A 9,418-nucleotide genomic window follows, 5' to 3' on the forward strand; every position below is an offset into this window, starting at 1 on the left:
TGGAGCATTGATGATGTCAGAGGCCCAAATTCAAGGTTTGTTGATGTTGACTCAAAACTAACCAAGCAGCTTGCAAAATTTAACTTAAATCAATTGATCATTGCAAAGGTGGAGTTGAGGCCAAAATTGGATCAGCCATGATCTTATTGAGGAGCAGAATGCACTTGAGGGATCGAATCGGCTACTCCAAATTCATATGATCTGTGAAGATGGAAGATTGTCTCTTTCCACCTGGATGATAGCCAGAAATACACATACAATATAAATATCGATGCTTAAGTTTATTTTGCTTTCAGGTATGACCACAAAGTTCAGTAAACACTTGATAAGAACATTTGACAGGTGAGTGATATAATTAACGTGGATTTGATTTAAATGTTGCTGTGAAACTGCTTTTTGATTAGATTCCCTACAGTGTGGAAACAGGCCCCTTTGGCCCAACAAGTCCACACCGACTCTCCAAAAAGTAATCCATCCAGATCCATTTCCCTCTGACTAATGCACCTAACACTACGGGACAATTTAGCATGGCCAATTCACCTGACCTGCACATCTTTGGACTGTGGGAGGAAGCCGGAGCACCCGGAGGAAACCCACACAGACACGGGGAGAATGTGCAAACTCCATTGGCCCTCAATTTATCCAGAAATATGCCAATAGTAATATGTACCTGCTGAAAATTAATTATCTTTCAAAATATTCAATCACTCTCAAATTTAAAATGATCCATAAAATTGCAGAAAATAAGATGAGGAAGATGGTGGTGTAAAATGTCATGGAATTATTAATCCAGAGGCACAGACTAATATTCTGGGACATGGACTCAAATCCCACCATAGTAGCTGGTTGAAGTTTAATTCATTAAATTATAAATCTGAAATTAAAAGCTAGTAAAGCTATTATTGATTGATGTAGAGAACCATTTAGTTCTCAAAGGCCTGTGAGGTAAGGAAATCTGCTATTTTGATCTGGTCTGGTCTATTTGTGACTCCAGACCCACAAAGTATTTTGTTGACTCTTAACTGTCTTCTGAAATAGTTAAGCAAGCTACACAGTCTATCATTGTTTCATGATGAGGCAACAGATACTGGCCTTGAAGTGTCAATGTGTCACAAAAGAATACATACAAGGATGAGGCAAATTTGTCCAAATAAACAATTCTCATGTTTAATATTAACATTTGTCTGCTGGAATGATCAATTTTGTTAGGAATTTAGTAAATTGTGATGATCAATTTTAAAAACAAATGAAATTATTTGTTGTACAAGTCTAGCATTTACATGATGGATTTTCCCACTGTTGTCAAAATTGGCGAAGTTAAAAATCACACAACACCAGGTTATAGTCCAACAGGTTTAATTGGAAGCACACTAGCTTTCGGAGCATCGCTCCTTCATCAGGTGGTTGTACACCTGCCCTCCAAAAGCTAGTGTGCTTCCAATTAAACCTGTAGGACTATAACCTGGTGTTGTGTGATTTTTAACTTTGTATACCCCAGTCTAACACCGGCATCTCCAACTCACATCAAAATTGACACAGCTGAAAAGGACCATTTTAAAAATGCTGTTTTAATAGATGCATGTGTATATCAGTTTTGTTCATGGCCTGGACACAACATCATTTTTTACATTTCAGATGATGTCATACATGAATATATGACATCCCAAAACCCATGAATTATTTCAGATGTGAAATTACTGCCACATGTTTGGTAATTAATTAAATCAATGAAACAGAGCAGCAGAAGCAAATTTTGGGACCCATTAGAGACAATATGAAACATAATGTACATAATGGAAAGCAAAAGCTAAATGCTAAACCATTACAAATTGCTGTGGTTAGCTCCCTCCCTCCCTATTCGATCTGTGTGGGTGGTTAAAACTGGCTAGGGTTTCCCATACCAAGAACATTTCTCTAGAGTTCAGGATTCCATGCAGCTGGTCTTTCATGACACCAATTTTTCAGAAAAATAACCAATCTAAGTGTGGCACATCTATAGCACTCCACAACCTCATGACATTGCAGCATGTTTTATAGCCATTGAAGTAGTTGAAATGTTGGGAGTCAGTTCAATTGATCGGGTAGCCAGTTTATTAATGTAGAGTGATGCCAATAGCATTGCTTCAGTTCCTACACCAATTGAGGTTACCGTGAAAGACTCTCCTTCTCAATCCCTCACCTAACCTGAGGTGTGGTGACCCTTGGCTTAAGCAATGCTAGTCTCTCTCAAATGAGGCAGCACTTCCACGGTGACTTTACCTTTCACTTTTACAGTGCAGGCACTACTGCAATGTAAGTAACAATCCAATCGAATTGTGCATAGTTTGGCCTTGATGTCTGTGTTAGTAATGCGGATTGAAAGTTAAATATTGGCTGAGATGGCAAGATGAACTCCCCAGCCTTTTTTAAAAATAACGCAATAATTTTTTTTCACATTAACCGGAGAAGCAGGCATAAAACATTGATGTAACATATAAGACAGCACCCTGACAGTGTAGCATTCCCTAACTACTGTTCACAAGTATCAACCTAACTGTAGACTAAATTAAGATCTGAAAACAGAACATCTGAATTCGGAATCAAAACGGCTACTACTGCTTTATAGCTAATGGCTAGAAAAGAAGAATGAAAGTTTCCTTCAGCCTGGTAGAGGAATATGGCGGCAATTGAGCTGAATATATAATTTTAATTAAACCTTGCAGTGCACATCATTATTAAAATATTAATAAGCTCGTTTTCTTAAATAGATAGATAAATAATAAATAGCTGTTTTCTGATCAGTACAATAACAGTTGACATTATAAAATTATATTAAACAGTACATAAAATGCTTGACCTTTTTTGATTACATTGTGACCCCATAGAAAAAGTCTAACTTCCTGGTCCAGGTGTTATCAGCAATGTTCAAAAGAATAAAAGGCGAACCATCTCACTGAATTATACCTAGTTCATGTTTTAAATACCTTACAGCTGGTAGGAATGACCAAAGAAATTAAAGACCTCTACTGTTTTGGTTTCCTTCCATTAGGATACTGTCATAATTTGAGCCCAATAAGGAACTGGAGAGGAGATATCTGGAGAGAATGGCATATCAGAGTTTAGAAGGAAGTTGTAATATCGACAAGTTAAAGAAAAAAAAAGTTTTGGAATTGAAAGAAAGTTTGGAAGTCAGAAGTGAGATGGAAGTTTTATCCATAATATGAAACAGAAGTCTCAGTCTTTAATGGAATTCATGGGGATATAGAACTCCTCAAGACATGGTTTGGTTAAAAGAAGAAAATCGTACTACTTCAAGTTAATTATAAATAGGGAGTATAAAAGGAATTCCATTTCAGCTCAAAGGGAAAAAATGAAACCTAAAGTGGTTATAGCTGAAGATACAATAAGGCTAAAGAGACCAAAGTGAGCTGTTGGCCTGACAAGTCAACTACATGAAGAAACTGCATCCTGAGGAAGTAAGAGAATGAAGCACTTCACTCCTGGTTGGAAGTAAGAGATGAAGAGACAGCAGTGATTTTGAGGCATTACCCTCTGTTACATTGGGCTAATAAGCTGCTGAGATATTGTTGTGGGGTACAGAGGTGCGCTATTGTTCCCCACAAAAATAACTTCAAATTTGCTTTGATTGTGTGTCTTTGGCACCATCACCTATTGAACAGGGTTTGACCATGGCTGCTACAGACCCTGACTTGTTCCAACCTTAAAGCAGCAATTGGTGTATTTCCACTTTTAGATTTATCAGTGTAAACTAAGTGGTAAAGCTACCCTTATTTAATGACTGGTGTGAAAAGTGATAATCAAGTGATTCAACCATTGCAGTAAGATTACTGAAAGGAGGCAGTGGAGTATTAAGAAATTATTTGGTCAAACAGCACATTGGGTTGTATAATAAAACATCTGCATGAAAATTCACAGTGATATTATTCAAAGTGACAAAAGTATGGAAAAAAAATCATTCCTTACATTTTTGAAATCTTAAAGCAACCAGGATTTTACACATTTACCAGTCAGTTGGTCTCTAGATGACCTTTTAATGTCTCCATATATAGCTGTCTTAGAATTTCACATCAGCAACATTATAAAACATTCAGTGTTGCATGGTATATCATTTCTATTTAGAGTTCATCAGATCCTCCAGAATACCGCAAATGGCTATGGAAGAAAAGTGCTTTCAGGTTTTGTGTTAAAGTAGTTATACATAAACCCTGGAAAAAGACAATTGAATAAAATTGTACTTGGAATGCAATCTCCATTGCAGTTTAAAGTAGTAAAAAAAACATGTTCAGCATGACAATTACAGTTTAACATTCTAATACACCTCAAATCTAGAAAATCAATTTAAATTGTTACATAGTAGTAGCGTGGCTGGTAAAGTGGTATCATAATGTATTTTTATATATTATCACATGCCAGATATTATAAGAACTATTGCCCAACAATTTTTCAAATTCCACCTCAATTATAGTCTGTTCAGTAAATCATGGGATCCTTTGAAATCTTTATAGTTGTTCAAACACGAATGCCTCTACTCCTTTTATAGTTGAATGTTACAGAAGAGCATTATTTACACTCCACGTGCTATAAGCTTTGACTTAATTCTGTATTTAACATATTAATCAATGTTTTAGAGATTTTTTTTCCACTCTACCAGCACTTGGAATGGATTATAACTTGGTTTTATTACACCCAAAAATAACCATTCTACATAATCACAGCCCACTTAAGGACCTTCCTTCAATATCTATCACTGTCCTTCTATTTACTATTATTTTTCTCCCTTTCAAAATGTTTCTTTGTGCCTCACCATTCTGTCATCTTTCATGTAATTCTGTCTCCCTTGTTTCTACCAGGAAAATGTCACTCTGTTTCTTGGAGTCATGCCCTGTGCTTCCAGCTCTTACAGTACACAGGCAAAAGCATGTACAAAGAATATCTGTGGTTTGTTTAGCCTGTTTGTTTCAGCAGAATTCATCAAATAAAGATAAATGAATTCAAATTTAATTGATTTCCACAGTTCTGCAAACTGTGAAACTGGGCTCAGGGACTGTTAACAAGTGGTGTGAAACTGGGATAAGGCACAATGATGAAAAGATGATAAACTTGAGGAGAGGTACCCTGATGAGTACAAACTCTACATAGTGTCAAATGCTAAAAGAAATTACACTGAAATAATGCACTGTAGCAAATTGGCAGCAGAATGACTCCTGGTCCTTTGCAGTTAGTTGATGAAAGATTGACTTAGGCCACTTCACTGGCAACTAGTCCTGTCAGTAACAGACAGTGGAGGCCGATGACATCCACAGGAATTCATAGTTACTGCAAATGGGCATAGCCTTCTGTAAAACCTTTTGCATTGTTTGTATAACAACCAACAGAAAAACAAGCCAAGCTGCAGATTATATTGAATGATGTTGAGCGGAGCAGGATGGTCAGTGTGCCTGGAGCAGAGCAGGAATCATTGTTGGACTGGGGATCAATACAGGCATTTAGTGGCTTGTGAGCACGTGTGAAAGCCTCTTGTGTTCATCTACTGCAATATAATGTTTATCTGTAATCTGATTATCTGACTGTAATGTTTATCCTTTTATTTTAGTTCTTATTTGTCTAACTTATACTAAGGTAATATAACTTCCTTTATTTCTCTATTTTTGTATCTAAGACTTGTACCTAGGTATTTGGTACCTCAGATGGTGCCCTGAGGGGTGACATTGTAAATGTTTCACTGTACTTCTGCACTTGAGTAATGTGAAAATAAACCTAATTCTAATTATAGATATAAAATTATGCTCATGAATGAATGTTTTTTATTCAACCTGCAAATTGGCTTGTTTTTTATATTCTATTAATACAGTATATACATAATATATGTTACATTATATAATACATACGATATATTATATATTTATATTATATATTATGCATATAAAATAGTAATAGAATATTTTAAAAAGCCAGGCTGCAGGTTCTATTGAAGTACAGTATATAGATTGTGCAAATGAATGAAAAAAATTGCTGGGAATATATTCAGTGTAATATATACATAAGGTATATCATACAATACATACAAAATTACATTATATGTTAGAACATACCTTATGTATATATTACGTTGTGCCGAGTATATTCTCACTGATTTTTTTTAACTTTTGCACAATCTCTATACAGGTACTTTGATATAATCTGCAGCTTGACCTGTTTCTATATTCTATTACGACAATATATGCATAATACATAATATAAATGTAAAATATTATACTGCTGTCTTACAGCATTAGGGACACAAGTTTGATTTCATTTTCGGGCGGTTGTGTGGAGTTTGCACATTTTCCCCGTGCTGCGTGGGTTTCCTCCGGGTGCTCTGGTTTCCTCCCACAGTCCAAAAATGTGCAGGTTAGGTGGATTGGCCATGCTAAATTGCTCGTAGTGTTCAGGGATGTGCAGGGTAGGAGCATTAGTCAGGAGAAATAGGATAAGGTAATGGGTCTGGGTGGGTTACTCTTCCACATTGTAGGGATTCTATGATATAATATATACATTGTATAGTATAATTAAAAATATGTATATGTAATATAATGCTGAACGTTCTGTTGTAATCTCGCCGCGAATGATACAAATGATCTCAGAATGACGAGCTTGTCAGAAAGTGTGAACTGGTCTCAAGTTTGCAGATATCAACCGCGCCCCAACGCTGAGAAATGATTTGAGCTCAGTGCTCGGCGGGGTCGCTGGGGGTGAAGAACTGCACTTTGTTGAGGAGGGACGGGGTGCTCCTCCTCATGGAGTTGTTCCTCCTCATGGAGCTGCGCTTCCTCAGCGAGTTCTGGTGCGAGAGCTCGCTCCTCTGCAGGGTCTGGATCAGGATGGAGGGCTTGTCGTCGAGCTCCCGGGCGGAGCAGCGCGGGGTCGCCACCTTGACGCGGTTGCCGAACTTGGAGTAGTCCACCGAGTAGGTGCCGTCCTCCTCGGTGACCACCGGCACGAAGCGGTAACCCCAGAGGATCTCCTCGGAGATGTAGGAGGTGCGGGCCTGGGTGGTGATGCCGGTGGTCTCCACCACCCCCTCGAGGATGACGATGACCTCCAGGTTCTGGCTCTGCAGGTCACTCGCCGAGATCTCGTAGAGCGGGCTGCGGCGGTCCACCACGTGGCTGATGGTGAGCGGAGCCACCAGGAAGATGCTGCCGCTGCCCAGGGGGTTGTCCACCGGGATGTCGATCTGGTGCAGCGGCAGGAGCTCGCCCTCGGCGGTGCTGCTCCTGCGGACCACTTGCATCCTAACCGAGGCGCTGATGATCATGCTCTTCCGGAGGTCGCCCACCCTGAACATGAAGCACAGGCGGCCGTTCCTCAGGCAGATGACGGCGTGCCGGCTGAAGATGAGGGTCTCCGCCCGGCGGTGAGCCTGCGCCGTCTTCATGAAGATACAGCCCAACATGACCGCGTTGATGATCAGCCCCGAGATGTTCTGCACGATGAGGCCGGCGATGGCGCTCGCACACTCCTCGGTGATCATGCGGCCGCCGAAGCCGATGGTGACCTGCACCTCGATGGAGAACAGGAACGCGGAGCTGAAGGAGCGCACTTTGGTGACACACGGCTCCGAGGCGGTGCTCGGCCGCCGGGGGTCCAGGTCTCCGTGAGCGAACGCCAGCAGCCACCACATCATGGCGAAGAGGAGCCAGCTGCACAGGAACGACATGGTGAAGATGAACAGGGTGTAGCGCCACTTGAGGTCCACCAGGGTGGTGAAGACATCCTGCAGGAAGCGGCCCTGCTCTCGGATGTTCTTGTGCGCCGCGTTACACGAGCCGTTCTTGGCGATGAAGCGAGCCTGGCGGGGCCGCGCCGTGTACCGGGGCTGACGCCGCACGTTCTCGGCGGCGATCCGGGCCAGCACGTACTCCTCCGGGATGATGCTCTTCCTGGCCAACATTGTGGCCGCATAGTCCTGGCCTTACCCACCAGGCACCCTGCGCTGGGCTGGGCTGGGCTGGGCTGGGCTGGGGGCGAGGGCAGACCGCAGACACTGGCGCTCCTGAGTCTGAGTTGGAGTTGGCCTTTTGTAGTGGGATCTGGGAGAGAGTGTGTGTGAGAGAGAGATGGGCACTTGTGTCCTCCAGTTACTAAGCAAAACACTCAGTCTTGGTGTCTGGGAGAGAGCAACTCACTCCTGGTCCTGGGCAGACGGGTAGAGTTTGCCGTGATGTCTGGGAGAGAGTGTGGCAGGCACTTTAGTGGTGTCAGGGCGAGAGAGATTGGCACTTCTGTTCCCCCGGCCAGTGTTGGTGTCTTGGAGAGAGGAACTCACTCCTGGTCCTTTGTAGACAGTCTGACCTTGTCCGAGACTCAGACGGAGAGAGAGTGGCACTCCTGAACCCACTTTGCTGAGCAGACCAGTTGTACCGGTGTCTGGGAGAGAGTGTGGCACTGCTGATCCTCGGTGTATAAGCAGAGCTTGGCACTTGAATTGGTTTCTAGGCGAGAGAGAGATTGGCACTTCTGTCTTCGAGCTGCTAAGCAGAACACATTTTCCTAGCTATCATTAGTTCTAAGGGTCACTCAACGCTGATTCATCTCCGCAGATGCTGCCCGACTAGCTGAGCTTTTCCAGCAGTTTTTTTTGTTTCTGAAGCGGAACATTTATTGTATCTGAGAGAAGACAAGAGACACACCTTCGTGATCCTGTGTAGGTAGGCAGAGCTCGGTGTTAGGGCGAGAGAAAGAGACTGGCACTCCTGAGTGCACTCTAGTAAGCAGACCAGTTGGAGTAGCTGTACTCTACATTCCTGATCCTGCGCTGGTTAAGTACTGATGTGTTAGAGAGAGGAGAGAGAGAGTTTGCCTCAGCACGTGGACTGTCCCTCCCATTCTAGCACCTTATTTAGCTCCTCCAGAATCTGTCTGATTCATGCGATGTCTGTTCCCCTCGTGTACACAGTGTTGACAAAATTCTCTAGCCGGGCTTAATTGGAAATAGCTAGTGATGAAGTGTCATGCTCGTCATGAACAGTGTCACATCGCTGCTCTCCCTGTGGGTTCTGAAGCTGGTTATTATCATTCTAAGTGTAAAAACTCTTGTCAGGCTGAGAGCTGCCCGATTGTTGTGTCTTTTTGAGGTTTCACAGATTACACCAATACAAATCAGCACATTCCTCACTCCAGTCTCCTTCGTCCCAGACTTTTTGATGACGGTGGGGGGGGTTGGGGGTGGATTTTTGGACTTGGCTTGCAACATTCTCAATGTTTCTGTTCTTGCCAGACTTTTGAGGCTGTCGGAATTAACACGCCAGCGTTGGCGCACTTTTAACATTTAATCGCAATTAGCAGCATCAGTTCTCCTTCCCTTCTTAACATGGCATTCACAGGGAAACCTTTGTCAAGTTTAACAGTTAACAGCCACGGAACCAGTAGCCCCTCA

The 9,418-nt window shown here is 42.1% G+C and overlaps 1 pseudogene; it reads right to left on the minus strand.

Moving 5' to 3' along the window:
• Window positions 1–2,666: 2,666 nt before the first annotated feature.
• On the minus strand, window positions 2,667–9,003 carry LOC122561593 (ATP-sensitive inward rectifier potassium channel 8 pseudogene; annotated as a pseudogene).
• Between the last annotated feature and the right edge of the window lie 415 nt (window positions 9,004–9,418).

Source organism: Chiloscyllium plagiosum, unplaced genomic scaffold, assembly GCF_037043375.1.
Source record: "Chiloscyllium plagiosum isolate Xiang-an unplaced genomic scaffold, Cpla_swu_hap1 HiC_scaffold_23, whole genome shotgun sequence".
Taxonomy (NCBI): Eukaryota; Metazoa; Chordata; class Chondrichthyes; order Orectolobiformes; family Hemiscylliidae; genus Chiloscyllium; species Chiloscyllium plagiosum.